The 17,545-nt window shown below is 53.2% G+C and overlaps 1 long non-coding RNA gene across 1 annotated transcript; it reads right to left on the reverse strand.

The window, feature by feature from the left end:
• Nucleotides 1–884: 884 nt before the first annotated feature.
• On the reverse strand, nucleotides 885–2,234 carry LOC140606449 (uncharacterized). Its single transcript, XR_012008769.1, has 3 exons — nucleotides 2,080–2,234; nucleotides 1,419–1,628; nucleotides 885–1,295 (listed from the first exon to the last, which is right to left on the reverse strand). It is a non-coding gene; the product is annotated as an uncharacterized lncRNA (long non-coding RNA).
• Nucleotides 2,235–17,545: the final 15,311 nt, after the last annotated feature.

The following is a 17,545-nucleotide window of genomic DNA, read 5'->3' on the forward strand; positions in this document are numbered from 1 at the left end:
TCACGTCCTGCCATCATGTGTGGTGTGTGCAGGGCTGGGGGGGCGGGGTGCCTCGATCAGTCTTGCTCTCTCTGGTTGGTTCAAAGACATAGACCTAAACACCCAACATCACTCACTTCTCAGAATCCCCTTCCTCAGCCTGATCCATCAGTTTCCTTGAAATACTGTTTTTTTTTTTTTTCTATATAAGCCCTTACATTCCCGACCCACTCACACCCACGGCCCCTCTGTCTCTGCTTCTCCTTTCCACCGACTCCTTCCCATTGCTCTGGACAAGCCCAAGGAGGCGGTGCTGGGGCCACCATGGGGCATCCCTAGAGAAGGGGACACTGGATAAGCCTTGATGATGCTAAGCATACCCTGTCTCCTGGCAAACAAATTGGAAGGCTTTTTCTGTACCTGGCCTCCCGAGGCCCGGGCCCTCTGAGGAGCCAGGACTTGGGCTTCTATCTGGACTTCTGCTTCTCTCTGCCTGGACTGGCAAGTGTCACAGAACCGGGCCAAGGCTTTAATCTTGGCAGGAGCAGAGGACACCAGTGAGGGGTGCTTACCCCAGCTCTGCTTGCTCAGGAGAAGGGAACTTTGCCCTTACCCACCCTTTCCAGAAGGATGTGGAAGGGCTTCTCTGTTGGGAATCAGTGACCCATAGTCCTTGGTCTTCTGTGGATAATTGTAATAAAGCACTCTAGGGCTTCACCCTGTCAAGGCAGAGGGGCTCCCCTTTCGTTCTAGAATAGTACTGTCTGTTAGAACTTCCTGCAATGTTGGAAATGTTCTAAAATATATCCTGTTCAATGTGACAACCAGTAGCTGAGGTGGCTCTTGAACATGTGAAATGAGGTAGGATGACTGAGGCACTGAGTTTTAAATTGTATTTTATTTTAATTAATTACAATAGAAATTTATATTGTCACCTGTGATGAGTGGCTACATTATTGAACAGTACGGTTCTAGAAGGAGTGTGTCTCCGATAAGGCCACAGTGGCCAAGCCGAGATGTATCAGAGCTGCCTGCCACCCTCTTTCCTCCGCACCCACCATCCCAGACACACATTACACATTTCAGGAAGGCCCTGGATACAATGTCCTTTTATAACAAAGTCTACTGTTTATATATTTTTATCTCAAGTGAGGCAGAGCTGCCACTGACCACAAATGTGTCCCCACACATGGCTTCTCTTCATCATCCTTGCACCATCAGAGCTATGCAGGGTGGGATGTCAGGAAACCCTGCACCTAGGAAGTGTGAATCCTGCCGTTACAGGCCTTAGAGCCCGTTCTGCTCCCTGCTTCTCCCTGTGAGGAGGGAAGAAGCCAGTATCAGCCAATGCCTGGTGTAGCCCGAGGCTGGGCACACTGGTGTGAATGAGGCCGGGTCACCAGGGTGACCTGCCCACACTCTGGCAGTTTTGATCTTACTTCCTATCTGAACATCTTGGTCTTGAGTAAGAAGCATTTTTACTTTCTGTATGAAGGTGGAGGCTGGGGGATCCCTGGGTGGCTCAGTGATTTGGCGCCTGTCTTTGGCCCAGGGCGTGATCCTGGAGTCCCGGGATCGAGTCCCACGTCGGGCTCCCTGTGTGGAGCCTGCTTCTCCCTCTGCCTGTGTCTCTGCTTCTCTCTCTGTATCTCTCATGAATTTAAAAAAAAAAAAAAAAAAATCTTAAAAAAAAGAAAGAAGGTGGAGGTTGGGGGCAGTTTAGGGTTTCTTGGCTTTATATATGAATATATTCTTGAGCAAGCTGGACAGTGGCCCCAAAGCAGCACCGGTTGTTTATCAGATGGGTTGGTGCTCTGACCACCTCACCCTTGCCTGTGTTCTCCCCGTGTCTAGCACCCGGGAGCGCCCTGTAGTGTCTGCTGAATGAATGAGTGGGTTCCGCCTGCCAGAGCACCCGGGACAGAGCTCTTCTTAGTCTCTGTGTCTGCTTTCCTTCTGTCTTTTCTTCCTCTGCCCTGCAGTACTGGCAAGCCCTCTATCCTCCCTGCTCCCTTTCAATCCCAGGCTTTCAGATGCAGGCTTCGTATTTCAGCCCACTAACCTTTTCCTGTAGCTGTTCCCTAGAGTGTCATAACCCACCTCTTCCGAACATTCCGGAAAGTATCCTTGCACCGCCATCTCCCCGCTGCCCCGTGGCATGTGTGACTTTGCAGGCCACGTGAACAGTCCTCATCACAGGGGTGTCATTGTCCCCTGGCCTGCTCCATGCAGATGGGGACAGAGCCCCTCTGTGCAGGCAGGATTTCCTGCAGCCTGGTTGCCTGTGTGTGGAGAGCCCAAATAGCGCCCCCTTCTGTCTGCTGGTGCTACCGCTCACTGCCTCCTTGTGCCTGACTTTTCAGTTCTTTTTTTCTTTTCTTTAGAGAGAGAGCTGGTGGGAGGGCAGAGGGAGAGGGAGAGAGAAGCCTTTGCAGGCTCCACGCCCAGTGCGGAGCCCCACGCTGGCCGAGGGCCTTGCTCTCCTGACCCTGGGGTCATGACCCGCTCGGAAATCAAGAGTTAGATGCTCCACCCACCAACTGAGCCACCCACGCGCTCCTTTAGTTCTTTTCTTGTAGTAAAATGTATAGAACACAACATTTACCATTTTAACCATTTTTCAGGGGCAATTCAGTGGCATTATGTCTGTTCACACTGTTGTATAATCATCAATCACCACCATCCATTTCCAGAACTTGTTCATCATCCCAAACAGAAACTGTGTTCATCAAACAATGACTTCCTCCCCCGATCCCATCAGCCTCTGGTAACCTCTATTCTATTTTCTGTCTCTAAGAATTTGTCGGTTCTAGGTGGTAAGTCATAGAAGTGGAATCATATGGCCTTTGTCCTTTTGTGTCTGGCTTTTAGCGTGTTGTCAAGGTGCATCCGTGTCATAGCATACGACAGAGTTGCATTCCCCTTGGTGGCTGACTAAAACTCCACTTTTCCCTATGTGTACACTACATTTTTAAAAATATTTTATTTATTTATTCATGAGAGACAGAGAGAGAGAGAGAGAGAGGCAGAGACACAGGCAGAGGGAAAAGCAGGTTCCCTGAAGGGAGCCTGACATGGGACTCAATTCCAGGACCCCAGGATCAGGCCCTGGGCCAAAGGCAGGCGCTAAACCACTGAGCCACCCAGGCATCCCAATTTTGTGTTTAACTTTGTAAGAAACTACCAAACTGCCCCACCCCCTCACGGAGCACCATTTTATGTTCCCACCAGCAGTGCACCTTATTTTTTTTTTTTAATTCTTAATTTTAAACTACAGAGATAATGCATGTTTATTGGAAAACTTCAAAGGATGCAGAGCAGCATGAAGTAAACAGAAGCAGAACCCCTCATGCAGCCCTACCTCTAAGTAACTGCTACTTAGTATTTGGTGTGTGTGCTCAGACATCTGCCTGTGCCTGTCCAGATATGCACATACACACTCAGACCCCTCAGCAAAACTAGCACTCTGTGCACATGGCCCGCTAACTTGGCTTTCTCATGTCATTCCGTCTCAGCCCCAGAAGGTCTGCATATTTATTGGCTAGTGGGTTCTAAGAGGCAAATGGGGGCTCTCCCCTCTGTGTTGGTCTTGTGAACTGCTCTGCACTTACTGCTTTGCACACGTGGGCCCCCATCTCACCGGGTCGCAGTCTATTGGGGGAAAATGTGAGCCAAGCTTGATACTGGGGAGGCCCTGCAGCCCAGGACCACCTTCCCTACCAGGCTCAGCTTTTCCCAACTTGCTCTCCACTCCCAGGGCAGCCAAGCTAAGCTGAGCCGTGAGCTGCTTTGTGAAGGAGGGCCACCCACCTTCGGGAAGAGGCAGCCTTGGCCAGGCACGCCCTTTCCTCTGGGAATTCCCAGGAGTCAAGTAACTTAGAGCTGGATGGAGAGGTGAGCAGTGGCCTGGAGAGAGAGTCTGGGCTCTGGTGGTGTGGGGCAGGCAGGGTGGGGTTTCTTTTTGGGGCACCGAGAAGGTGCTTGTGGGCCAGCATGCAGTGTCCTAACACCCCCCCCCTCCCCCAGGAAAGACCCAGTTTAGGTTTGGCAGAAATCCACCTTTCAAGCTAAGGACCAGCCCGTCTTTTGCCAGCACCTTTTTCTGCAGAGCCCCAGGCAGCTGGTGGGAGAGTACAAAGCGGCCTGGAAAATCCATAAACTGCATAATCAGCCCCTGCATCTTGGCCGCTTGACTCTGTTTATTGCTTCCTGTCCCCGAAAGCCCTTTACAAACAGAGAGGCTTTGAGGGGGGTGAGCTGGACCCAGTGGGTGGCCTGCCCTTGCCAGCCGGCCCCAGACCAGCCCATTCCCTTGTACTTCTTGCTGCTGCCTCCAGTGGAGCTCAGGGAGGGTGGGAGCATGGGAGGGGGGTTTGCCTGAGAGTGTGAGAGGACCCCCCCCCAAAGGAGGGTGAACCCCCAGTGAACTGTTTACTTTGTAATTGCCAAAGGACAAAGACCCCATTTCTACCAGTTTCCTTGAGAGCCTGGAGGTGAAGCTCTGATGAGGTGCAGGAGGGGAGCAGGTGAAAGCCTTAGCCTCCGATTGACCCCTGCAAGGTGGGGAGGGGACCAGGGGCCCATTCCTGGGGATCTAGGGACAGCCCTGGTTCCAAGGCCTTATGGGACTTGCTCAAAACCCGGTTTATTCTTGTATTACCTTTTTTTTTTTAAGATTGTATTTATTTATTCATGAGAGACACAGAAAGAGAGGCAAAGACATACACAGAGGGAGAAGCAGGCTTCTCGCAGGGAGTCCAATATGGGACTTGATCCCAGGAGCCCAGGATCACAACCTGGGCCAAAGGCAGACGCTCAACCACTGAGCCACCCAGACTCCCTATATTACTTTTTTAAAAGCAGGTTTTTCCCTGCTGACTGACTTTTCTCCCTTTTCTCCCTTTTTTCCTCCTGGCCTCCCTATACTTCAAACTCCCTCCCTGCAGAATTAACTAATTCACCTCGCAGCCCTTACCACCACTGCTGGGAGCCAAGATGTGACTCCTTCAGAGAAGAGCGGGCACCCTGATGCTGCCAGGGTGTCTGTGAGGGCGGTTTGCTGTCCTTTCCTTGCATCTGGGGGACAGCACGGGATGCAGGGCACCTGCGTGGTTGGAGGAGGGATGCTGCTTTCTGGGAAGGGTAGGCACAGGTAGGTAGTCTCCCCAGGGCTGCCTGTTGCAGCCAGATGTGGCCCAGTCGTCCCTCTCTCAGACAGGGGCCCTGTGAGGTTGGTTGGAGGCCTAAGTTCCCACCCTGCCTCTGCTGCCACACTAGTGCCTCCCTTTACTTGGCTTCCTGAGATGACCGACCACAAGGCCCTGATTTAAGAAGCTGAGGGGATGGCTTGGCCTGTAGCCTCTCTCCGTGCGGACCTGCCATGGGTTTGCTTCTGCTTTTCCGCAGGGGGCTTGTCTAAGCAGACTTCCACGTGGGACTTGTGTGTGCCTGAGCCTGTGTTTTTGGTTGTGCAACTCTGAGCCGGCCCCACCCTCCCAGCTCCTTCCTGAAAGTGAAATGTTACCGTCTTTGCTCAAGAACAAAAGCCCCAAGCTCAGCCCTGCATGTAAATGATTTTCAAGTGTGGCCATTTCCTCCCGTGGGGCGTACAGCTGAGTGTTGAGGACAAGGAGGTCCCGTTGGGGATGGGAGAAGAAGCCTGGCACTGTCCCCTCTAGGCCCAGGGCCACTATGGCAGTGAGGCAAGTGGCAGCCCTGGCTCTGCGTGGAGCGGTGCCCACTTGTTTTGTACTTCCCTGCTCCGGGGCCTGCTCCACGCCGCGGGATACCTGGGGTGGGGAACCATTGCCAGGCAGACCCCACGGCCCAGCCCTTCTGGAGCCTGTTTCTCTCTTTGCCCAGGCAGAGATCAACCCCCCCTCCCCCCGTAAGTGCAGTGACAGTGCGGAAAGTGGGTGGTTGGGAGTGTGGGCTTTGGGGAAGATCTCGACTCGCCACTTCCTGGCTGTGAGACCGCAGGCAAGTTAATTCCTCTGTGCCTCAGTCTCTTCATCGACAAAAGAATCTACTTCCTACCCTGTGGGACTGTTTCGAGGAGTCCTGTAGGCAGAGCACCTCACACAGTGCCAGAGGAGTCCCCCTGCAGGGTATGCAGAGTACGTGCCCAGCCTGGAGCCTGGCTGAATGGAAAGGGCTTGCACACTCTCCCCCGGCATTGTAAACTGTGAAGAGCTGTGCACACATGTAAAGCACCATCTTTGGGCTGGTTGGCGTGCTCAGAGTGAGAAGATGATCTATTTCAGTGTCCCTAAATGAGTAGGATCAGCAGACCGTGGCTGTAACTCCCGGCTGCCTCGCCCCGTGGAGGTTGGGTTTCCATCCTTGCCCTTCCTGCCCGTCCTTTCCCCTCCGTTAATTTTGCGGGAGCACACGTGGGCTCACTGTCCGCAAAGGTAGCATGAATCTGAATCCACCTTGTGTCTGTGGGCATTGGGCCTGAGAATCTCCACAGCTCCACTGCTAAGTATGCATAGTCTTGAAGGACAAATGAACCATGTTTACCGCTAGCAAGCAATGCTTGAGCGCTCACTGGATACACTGTGTGTTAACTAGTGATCATCAAGGAACCCCAGGGACTAAGGAATGTCTAACTGCTTTTCAAAGTCCCAGCGGTTGCTGGGTGATTCCCATGCTGTTGCCTCACAGCCCTTAAGCCTGGATAACCTTGCAACCCACTTGGAGGGTGCCGTGTTTCTGGCCATACCCTCTATCAGACCTGGCCCCTCATGCCCATTCTGTGATGGGAGGAAGGGTGGGCAGGGTCCCCACATCCCAGGCTGGGTGCTTCTCCTTGAGAGAGCGGGTGCGAGTTTGGGCTTGTGGGGTGACTTGGCAGAGCTTTTGTTTGCTGACTGTTCACTAAGCCCAGGTGTGCAGACCCAGTGTTTACAGAATCCTGCTTGTCTTGGGCTGGCATGAAGCAGGTAGATGCTCGGGGAGGGAGAAGTGTTGTGGATTTGTTTAGGGCTGGAGTCAGAGATTAGATATTTTTGCAGATCAGTCAGACTGGGACTCTTTAATGTTCGCCTACAGTGTACACTGCTATAGGGGATGGACAGTCTGCAAAATTCAGTTCATACACCTGGGGACCATCGGGGGACTTAGGGCAGACACAGAGGAGGTCGGGGGGAGATGGCCGTGGAGATCATTTTAGTCCTCCTTGCCCATTTCTCAGATGGGAAGCTGGAGGTCCAGGAGGTAAAATGACTTGCCTAAGGTCACTGGGCTGGTTAGTGATAGCAATAAAACTAAAATCCAGGGCTTCTTATTGCATTACCCTGTGAAGTCATGGTCCTCATGCTTTACTGGGCATCAGAATGACCTGGAGAGCTTGTTAAAAAGCAGATTTCCAGGCCAGCACCCCACTCCCACCCTGAGATTCTGATTTATTTATTTTTAAAGATTTTATTTATTTATTCATGAGAGACACAGAGAGAGAGAGAGAGAGAGAGAGAGAGAGAGGCAGAGACACAGGCAGATGGAGAAGCAGGCTCCATGCAGGGAGCCCGACGTGGGACTCAATCCCAGGTCTCCAGGATCAGGCCCTGGCCTGAAGGCGGTGCCAAACCGCTGAGCCACCCAGGCCACCCGACATTCTGATTTAATAGTGAGGCAGAGAGTGTTTGTTTTTAGCAAACACCTCAGGGGTCAGGGGAGTCTCATGAAGTCTCACCACCCTCTGAAATACACTGCTTTAATGCAAAGAGTATTTGCTTCTGAGACTGATAGAAAAGCACATTAACATTTCCCAAGAGTAGGCTGGTAGCAGGAGAGGAAACGGGCAGAGATGCAAAGAACCCAGAGATGAGAGCATGGAGGTTAAACCCAGGCTTTAAAACTCTTGTGAGCAACTAGTGTGTCCGGAGAAACGACAGGCATACTGCTCTCTGCCATGTAAGGCCATGGAGGTTGGATGTGGCACAGCCCTGGACAACCTCTAGGTCACACAGGGCTCAGTAAAATGGCTCTGATACTGGTAGAAGGTGATGATTTACACGCTAGGTGCCGGTGAGGCTTACCCAACATCATGCGTGGGCAGCATGGCCCGGCACTCAGTAAATGATTATGTATGACTTCCCGGGGAGGGGGCTGAGGGACTTCATGTCCTTAGAGAGTGGACTTCTGCTGAGGATCTCATATGACAAAAGGGGTTCCGCTTCTGTGGCTAAGAAAGGCTATAAGTCTTTCCAGCCTCGGGGGACCAGGATACAGCCACCTCCTCTTGCGGAGGCACCATCATGTTATGCCTAGGATGGTAGTGCCTCTCTCTGGCCCTAATTCACCCCCACCTCACCATGTCCTGCATCCCTGGGAGGCTTCAGTAATGGGAAAGGTGAGACTAATGAGGGCCTGTTTCTCTTTTCTAGAGGTGGAGACCAAGGGCCTAGGAGGCAAAGAAGGCTGGTTTTGGAACCCTAGGAGTTCCTGCCCTCTTCTGACTATCACAGTAGAGGGCCAGGGCTGCCAGCCCTTGCTGTCCCGAGGCCCTTCCCTGCACTCCATTCCAGGAGCTGATCCTGCAAGCAACCAGGAAGTCGGTGCCTTGGCCAGGGTGTACCGCTTCCTGGTTCTGGGCAGCTGTGCTGCCAGTCAGGTCAACCTGAACTTGCCTTTGCTGACTAGACACTGTAAAAAAACATTTTGGGTATAGATGGGGAAGAGAGAGGGCTTTGGGGCCTCCCAAGGCCTTGCCATCAGCCCAGTGAAGGGAGTGGCTTGCATAGTGGACTGTTAGTGCAATTAGTGCGTGTGGAGGATAGTGTGGCTATAATTTTTAAAACACAGCTTCCGGGCAGCCCCGGTGGCCCAGCGGTTTGGCCTGCCTTCGGCCCAGGGTGTGATCCTGGAGACCCAGGATTGAGTCCCACGTCAGGGGCCCTGCATGAAGCCTGCTTCTCTCCCTCTGCCTGTGTCTCTGCCTCTCTCTCTCTCTCTCTCTCTGTCATGAATAAATAAATCTTAAAAAAAAATAAAACACAGCTTCAGAGTTAGGTGAAGAGAGGAATGGACTGAGTACCTGCGCTGGATGACAGTGTTCAGGAAAAACCTAATGAAGGTTGTTTGTGTCCTATGGCCTTATGAGTGAATGAGTTTGAGTGAGCTGGGGCATGTTGCACACGCAGACACATGAGCTGTTTTGGAGTTGCTAGTGTATGCACCACATGGAGAGAGCACTGGCTCAGGAAGCCTGATTCAGATCCCAGCTGGGTTCAAATCACAGGCCAAGGAGCCCTGTGACCTTTGGCAACAAGCACCATCTGGAAGTGAGAACAGGAGATTTCTTCCTCCCTTACGTACCTGGCTTCTCTAAAGGGCATGTGTGGGCACATGGCTATGTGGAGGTGAGGCATTATGGACAAGTGAGGGCCTCAGGTCAGGAGGGGAAGCCTGGGGGCCTGCTTCTGGGTGCCCCAGGCTGTGGAAGGGGAGCTTGGCTGCTACCCAGACTGAGGAGGGGCGAAAGCAAAGAGGGGATAGCAGCCTGTGGTTGGGGAAAGTAGCTGGCCTGGTAAGTGGCTCTAAACAATTCCATCTGCTGTCTGAGCTGGCCCTTCTTGCTGGGGTGGAATTTCTGATGGTGTCTTAGCTGCCAGAGGGGGAGGGCCTGGCCCTTCTGGCCACAGCTGCTCCCTGTTCTTTTGAAGCTCAGGGCCAACAACCCCCTCCCCAAGCCTCTGCTCCCCAGCCCCAGGCCTGCATTCCTCAGCTGCCAGAGGCGGCACTTCTGAGAAGGCTACTCAGCTTGAGTGCCTGTGTGGCTCCTTCGGCCCTGGGATGGCCCTGGGATCGCCTGGGAGCCTCCTGGCCCCCAGGAGGGGTGGGAGGCCTGGTCGACCCAGGCCCCAGGATATTCCAGTCCCTTCTCCCCTAGGATGCATGGCAGAGTGTGGGCAGGAATGGGGCTGCTGGCCCAGCTCCCTGCTCCGCTCGGGGCCCCAGAGCCCCCCAACCTGAAGTCCTGGAGGCCTCTGATGGGAGACCTTTGTGCTGTACAGTCCCACTTCCGGGGCTGCATTCAAGATTGTAACCCCAGGCCTGACTTGTGGGCTGGGTTCTAGACTCAGCCCCTGACAACCACATGGCCTGAGGGCCTTACTAACAGCCACCCCGGGCTGAGGGCATCTGTGTGGAGCCTGGGTGTGCCCATCGCATGAAATCCCCTGGAGGGGAACCCATCCCCAGAGGAACAGGTATCACATTCTACAGATGAGGAAACTCACTCAGAGATGCTCTACTCACCCAAGCAGTGGTGATGAGAATGCAAGCTGAGATTGGCCCAGAGCTAAAACTCTGGGCTCTAAAGACTTTTTACCCCAGACTCCGCCATTCACAATTTGTTTCCCCTCTGCAAGGAGCTTCCTGTCCAGACTTAGCCCTACTCTGCCCCAGAGGACCCCCCCATGCTGTGGTCTGACCTCTGGAACAGCTGTGGCATGGGCCACCACCTTATCCATGGCCCCTGCAAGGCCACCGGGAGAGGGGCGGGCCCTTGAGCAGGAGGGAGCATCGTGGGAGCAGTGGTGCCTAGCTCCCACTGAGGCAGGACTGGAGTGGTAGAGGCAGGAAGGATGGAGCCGGGACTGTAAGGATTACAAAAGTTCTAAAGTCCTAGAGGCTCTGTGGTTTGCTTTTTTCTTAAGACTTTTTTCTGTCACCATTCAAATTTTGTTTTTGTTTTATTTTGTTTTAATTAGAGAGACAGTATAAGGTGGAGGTTAAGAAGAGAATGGACTCTGGGGCCAGACCGTTTGGATTCAGATTTTGGTTCCATCACTGACTGTGTGACCCCACGTAAGTTATTTAAACTCTCTGGGTTGTAGTTCCCTTATCTGTAAAATTTTTTTTTTTTAAATGGGTATTATAATTGCTTTACTCTGAGTCTTGGATGAGATCATGCATGCCAAGTGCTGAGACAGTGCATGGCCCATAGTTAATGCTCACAGATGTTTGCTATAATTATTATTAAAAAATAGTTCATGTCTGTCGTAGATAATATACATATGTGCAAAAGGATTAAAGAATCACTGGTATTGCTGTCATCTTGCTATTCTTTATAGGTTATTTGCTTATTTTATTTTTAAACTAATGAATGAACATGAATCCAAATTTAAAAGATATACAAAGATTTACGTGAGAAAAAGTGAGAACAGTTTCCGTGATCTGTCTCTTACAACTTGATTCTTCCCAGCAGACCATAGGATCAGTTTCTTATGAATGTCCTCTCCATACATACTGACACACACACCAAAACGTACTATATGGTAGTACAGTGACTGTCCTCACTGTGTTTTGTCTTGCATCGCTCCCCTTCGCGATAGGCCTTGGGCGTAGAGACATAGAGATGCTTCATTTTTGTTTACTGTTGTATAGTACCATTCTACATATTACACAAATTCCAAAGAAGTGGGCTTCATGGATCAGTGGGTGGGTGCACAATGTGTGCTGGCATGTGGGGCAGGGGGCAAGAGTTGGACTTCTGTTCTCAGGACCCACCGCTGCTTGCCTTGAGCACCCCTCCCTAATCTTGGTTCCTTGGCCTGGATTCCCTGGGTGTGCTCAGATAACTAAATTGTGTGGCATCATTGACTGACCACGTGTCCCAAGGGCCCAGGGGCATCTGGGACTGTCCAGACTTGAGAGTTCAGCCCCAGACCAAGCAGGCAGGTCTGTGAAGGGACCTGCAGCCCAGCTGCCTAAAGGAGACGCCCAGGGAGGGGCCGCTGGCCCCCCTTTCCCAAGGAGCTGGACGTGAGCCAGCATGAGCTCATGCCTAGAGCCAGCCCAGCTTCACTGCCTTGCACCTGAGCTGCCAGTGGCTCCCTTCTGTGAGTTTGGGCCATTGGTTCCAAGTACACAGACACTGCTGCCAGCTCAGAGGGGCTCCCCAGGGCTATGACCCCTGGCTAGGGTACTGGGGAGCAGCACCCCTTCTGTCCACTGACATCTGATCTCCTCCCAGGCTCCTGGGCTGAGTGTCTTGGCTAAGCTGATAGAATTTGTTAAAGGAGAGAGGGATTGTTGTGGAAATAGTTTTTAAGCAACTCAGGTGGAAGTGGAAAACAGTTGGTCGTCCAGACAACTAACAACCCAGGTAGGGTGGGGAAAAGGTTTTTGTGAGGAAGCCACTGTGGTTCTTCCTTCAGGATGAGGCTTCGCCTGCAAACTTCTCCCTCTTCCCTCACTCCCCCATCACAGGCCCCAGGACCCCCAGCCTCTATAAGGGCAGCTCTGCCTTGTGAGGACCCAGTTCAGTACACAGTTACTGAGTTCTTGCCGTGTGCCTGGCTCTGTGCTCAGCCCTAGGAATACAGAGGGGTGGTGGAGCTGGATGGATTTACAGTGTTCATTCTGGAGTCAGGCCCCCTGGGCCCAAATGTTAGGTTGGCCACTTAGCTGTGCGACCTGAACGAGTCCCTCGACTCTTCTCTGCTTCATTTTTCTACCAATAAAGTAGAAATCTAGAAATCACAGTGACAAATATGCATCTTGCAGGCCTGCAAAGAGAAGATGAAAAGAGTTAACATGCAGAAAGCACTTGGAATATGGTTGGCTCGGAAGGAAGCAGGCAACAGTGTTAGGTTATCATTATTACTATTGCCATTATCCTACCAAGCCAAAGAAATGACATGTGACTCATGCTTGAGGAGCTTCATCATGGACCTTTTCAGCCGGAATGCAGAAGTGGCTTCTCGATGGTGCCTTTTATAGCAGCCAAGCCCTGAACCGGGGCCTCAGGAGCAGAGATGAACCATGGTGTCCTTGGGACTGAGGCTCCAGGGCCAATCCTTCCGTAGGGGCGGGACCTTAGTAACTTCCTTTGAAGCCTCTTGCCCTAGGCCCTACGGCAGAGCTCCCATTGACCACAGACCTGGCCATGGAAGTTGAGGCAAGGGAGAGAAAAATGAGGAAAGCAAATGTCTTTCCTTTTCCTTTTCTTTCTTCTGCCGGTTTTTAAAAGATCTTTTTTTCTGGAAAGGGGGGTTTTTGTTCTGCCCCAGCTTTAGATTGAACTAAATGATGGGGATGGCCCAGAAAGGTCAGCGGGCAACCCAAGGTCACCCAGCAGGGCGCAGCAGAGCCGAGTCTGTCTCTCCCCATCTTCCTCTGGCTCCTCTCAGGTCCAGCCAGGCCTCCTTTCCCCGAGGGCTGTGCCCGAGAGTCCTCTCTGCCCGTCGTGCCCCAGAGGTGGGCACCCGTGTGGCTGCCCCGCCTCTCGGTCCCCCTCAGAACGAGGCTGGCTTTGTCCCGCCCCAGCAGCTGTGGTGGGTTGAGTTTTCCATTAAAGCCTTTTCCGCGCCTTGGGCAGGAGCAGGAGGCTCGGCATTTAAAGGTCACCCGGCTTTTGAAGCTGCAGCGACATTAATAGCTTGGGAAGAAAACAAGCCTGTGCAGGGGCAGGAGGACAAGGCGCCTCTGTCAGGGCTGCCCCTCCCCTCCCCGCCGGGCGCACACACGCGCACACGCACACACGCGCACACGCACACACGCACACACTCGTGCACCCACACACAGACCCTGAGAGCCTCCATCTGTCTCTTGGGCCCCCCCCTTTTTCTCTCCCCCTTTTGTGGCCTCTGCAGCTCAGAAGCCAAGATGCTCAGCCGGCCTCCCTGCGCCCTGCCCCCACGGCGTCCGAGGTGACAATTGGACAAGGATGCAGCTGCCCTTAGCCCGCAGCCTCTCCATTAGCACTGCCATTACCCACTTGAGCTTTCCCCAGGACTTAGCCATGGTTACACAAGCGTCCCAGGGGTCATATGACCTCATTCTGGCCCTGCTGGCTTTTACAGCCTGGATTCCTGATGAGACAAAGTGAGCCGGGGCCTCGTCTTCCCGTCTTCCCGCGTGGGGAGGAAAGGGCAGGCAGGGTGCATCTTGCTTGCCAGCTCTAATCACTTGGTAAAGGCTCTGTGGGCTCCACAGGACAATGATAATACCTGGATGGATTCGTGATGTCTGCTGAGGATGGGGACTGGAAATTGGTGGCGTGTGTGCCTTGTGTTTCCTACTTACAAGATAAATTATTCTGAAATTCTTCCAGTCTTGGGGTCCGAGGCCCTTGGGCTGTTTGGGTTCCTCTCCTTTTTGTCCGAGGTGGGGGTGGGGGAGAGAAGCAGCTCTGTTTGCCCTCTCCCCGGAGCCCCGGCCTGTGCCCTGAGACACCACCTAGTGGCCTGGCCTGGCGGTGCCACTGGGCTGGGCCCAGGTCTGAGGCGAGATGGACAGTGAGTCCCCTCTGCAGGGCGGGACCACAGCAATCACAGATGGATCAAAAGATCTGGTATGTCCCTTGTCCCTGGGGGATTTTCAGAGGATGGAGCCAGGGGTGTACAGAGACAGAACTGGCCTCGGGCAGTCCCTCCTCCTTCTAGAGGACAGAGGGTTGGGGAAAGGAAAGTGCTGGCAATTGGGACCTCTGGCCTCCTAACCCCACAGCTCTTCCTGAGGCTTCCTGTTCTACCTCTACCTTTCAGGGTTGGGTCCTCCCAGGGGGCAGTGGAATGTTATGTTGGATCTTGGAGGGGGGGTCAACTTCCTGATCCCTGGAGCTGACACTGGCTTGGCCAGGGGACCATCCTGCCATCAGCCTTGGGTGCCTTGTAAGTGAGGAGGCCCTCAGGCCCTCAGGCCAGGCAGCAGGAGGCTCCTGGGACCTCAACTAGGCACCGACTGCTTTGACCTCAGTTGTTTCATCTCTGAAGTGGGATAATAATGCATGCCCCTATAGAAATGATAGCTTTTTCATGAGGACTAAAGGAAACCATAGAGGAGAAGGGGCTTTGGAAATAGAAAAGTCCTCCGGCTATGCCTACCTTGCTAGGAGCCAGAGGAGGAACAGAAGGGAAGACAATCCACACACACTTCATGGTACTCCTGCCTCTTCCTTTCCTTTCTTTACGCACCTGACAAGTGTCTGTTGTCAGTGCTAGGCACTGTGGAGGCACCCTACCCCAGGGAATAAAGCATAAACCTGGCCCTCATGGAGCTTACAACTGGGTGGCAGGGATGGTCAATGACAAGGAAATAAATAATCTCTCAGGTGGTCTGTTCCATGAAGAAAACAAGGCAGGACATATGGTGAGGGGTAAGGTGAGGACCTTGGCAGGCAGGGGTGGTGCTTGCTAAGGTTATGGTTATGCTTGAGTAGAGGCCAGAAGGGAGGGAGGGAGGGAGCATGTCGATGTGTGGGGTAAGATCAGGGCCCCCGGATGCAAGTGTGCATGGCTTGCAGGTGGATGAGCAAGGATCCAGGATGTGCAGAGAGAGTGAGGTTGGGGACAGAGTGGGGTTTGCTGATGTGGGGCCGGGCAGACCACGGTGAGGCTCCAGGTTGTGTTTTGAGGATATGAGGAGCCAAGGGCATGGGTGGGTGGTGGGGGAAGGGGGTTGGAGCAGAGGAATGACAGGACCACTGTGCTGAGTTGTCTGTTGGAGGAAGGGGGGACGCAGACCCACAGGGATGGTAGCCATGGAGGTGGTGAGGTGTGGCCAGATTCTGGGATGTTTTTTTTTTTTTAAAGATTTTATTTATTTATTCACAATAGACATAGAGAGAGAGAGAGGCAGAGACACAGGCAGAGGGAGAAGCAGGTTCCATGCTAGGAGCCTGACGTGGGACTCAATCCCGGGACTCCAGGATCGCACTCTGGGCCAAAGGCAGGCGCCAAACCGCTGAGCCACCCAGGGATGGTTTTGAAGATAGGAGAGACTGGATTTGCTGTGACTGGGTGTGGAGTGTAAGAGAACTGGAGCGCTCAAGGGGACTCCCAGGCTTTGGGCCAGAGTCACATGGAGCTGCTGCTGTTCACAGAGATGAGGAAAGTGGGAGGAGCAGGGTGGGCTTCGAAGGAACCACAAAGTCTGATGACTCGTTATGTCAGAGCTGTTACCGGACATCCAAGTGGGGACAGCAGGTCAGATGTGCCCAGGTAGAGTTGAAGGGCATATTCCCAGGAGGCCTTGGGGCAAGAGAAATTTGGGAACCTGTATTCAGCGTGTAGATGGTATTTAAAGTCATGAGACTGGATAAGATTGTTCAGGCTCTAAGTGTAGCCAAGGGCCAAAGTCTGTGCCTGAGACTGCACCAACCTGTCTCCTTGGGTGTTACTAGCTCCAGGCAACCATGTAAGTTCCATCACGACATTCCTTCCAGGTGGTATTACACCTGTTCTTACAAATGAGGAAGCTGAGGTTCAGAGAAGTGAAGTGATTTCTCCAGGTCACACAGCCTTCCTGGGCCCAGTCAGAATAGGAGCCCAAGACTCTGGCGCAGACTCTCACTGCCCCCCACCCCCCCCTCCGCCGCCCCAGGTGGACCCTACCTGGTCTTGCAGGAGACTGGCCGGGATGACCTTGGGCAAGGTCAGGAGAACAGCACTCGGGCAGCTTGCCCACCTCCCTGGGCCAGGCCAGGAGTGACTCAGGCCTTGGCTGTCTCCTCACACTGAGAGTGAGGATTGGCAGGCTGCTGTCCCCCTCCTCCCAGGCCCGGATTCCTTAGTGGGGGAAGTGGAAGGCCTGGCTCCCTGGGACCTGCGGGAGGACAGGTGTGAGATTTCTGTTTCCCAGTACCCAGGTCACTCACAGCCCAGAGTTTAGGAAAGCTTCGGAGTTGGTCTCCAAGACCCAGACATCTAACAGGCTCAACGGGTTTCATTCACTTCCTTTTTCAGAAGTGGGTCAGGGGTTATCTCCCTCCGTTGCCCAGCCAGCTCCCAGCAGCTGGGGTTCAGAGAGATGGACCGGTTTCCCCAAGGTCACAGGGCCAGCTCTGGGGCGGAGCCAACAGACACCCCTCCCCCAGTGCTGTCTAGGTCCTATCTCCTCTGCTGGAATGTCAGCCAGGCTGCGCCTAGTCTTCTGAGCCTGGGCCACAAGCAAGGCTGCATTTCTGAGGCTCCTTGGCTCCTAGCCCTCCGAGCCTGACTGGGCATTTTTGGCTCTCAGGGGGTGGGTTCCTAATTCTGGCCCTCTCTACGCACTGGCTGTGTGACTTCGTACAGGTTACCTGACTTCTCTGAACTGGCTTCCACAGCTATGCAATGGAGACGATAACATCTCTCTCTAGAGTTGTAATAAAGATGAAATGAGAAAGCGCCTGGCACAAGCTCGTAAACCTAAGTCGCCTGCCTTAATTCTTCCATGTGTTTTAAATTGCTTTTCATTTGAGCCATGCTTGTTGCAAAAGGCAGCCCGGTGTGGATGACACTGACCCCAAGGACAGCCCTTCTTCCTGCCTGCTCCCAGCTGTGCCAGTCCACCTCAGCCCTGGCCTCACACTCTGTACTTGAGCTCTGAGAAGGATGGTCCTCAAGGGGTGCGTAGCCCCACCTGCTGCTAATTATAGGCAGCTTGGTTTTTGGGTCTGTGTGTTCTTGCAGAGTCTTGTGGAGATGGTATCTCTGAACAGCCAATCCTGTTTCCTTGCACTTTCCATTAGCCTTTCTGAGCCACTTTCTCCTCATCCACAGGACGACCTGTGATGGGAAAGTCTAGGCTTTGCCACTACCAGCCATATGTCTTTGAGCCATTCTGACAAGCCTTG

This window comes from Canis lupus, chromosome 16, assembly GCF_048164855.1.
Source record: "Canis lupus baileyi chromosome 16, mCanLup2.hap1, whole genome shotgun sequence".
In the NCBI taxonomy this organism is placed as follows: Eukaryota; Metazoa; Chordata; class Mammalia; order Carnivora; family Canidae; genus Canis; species Canis lupus.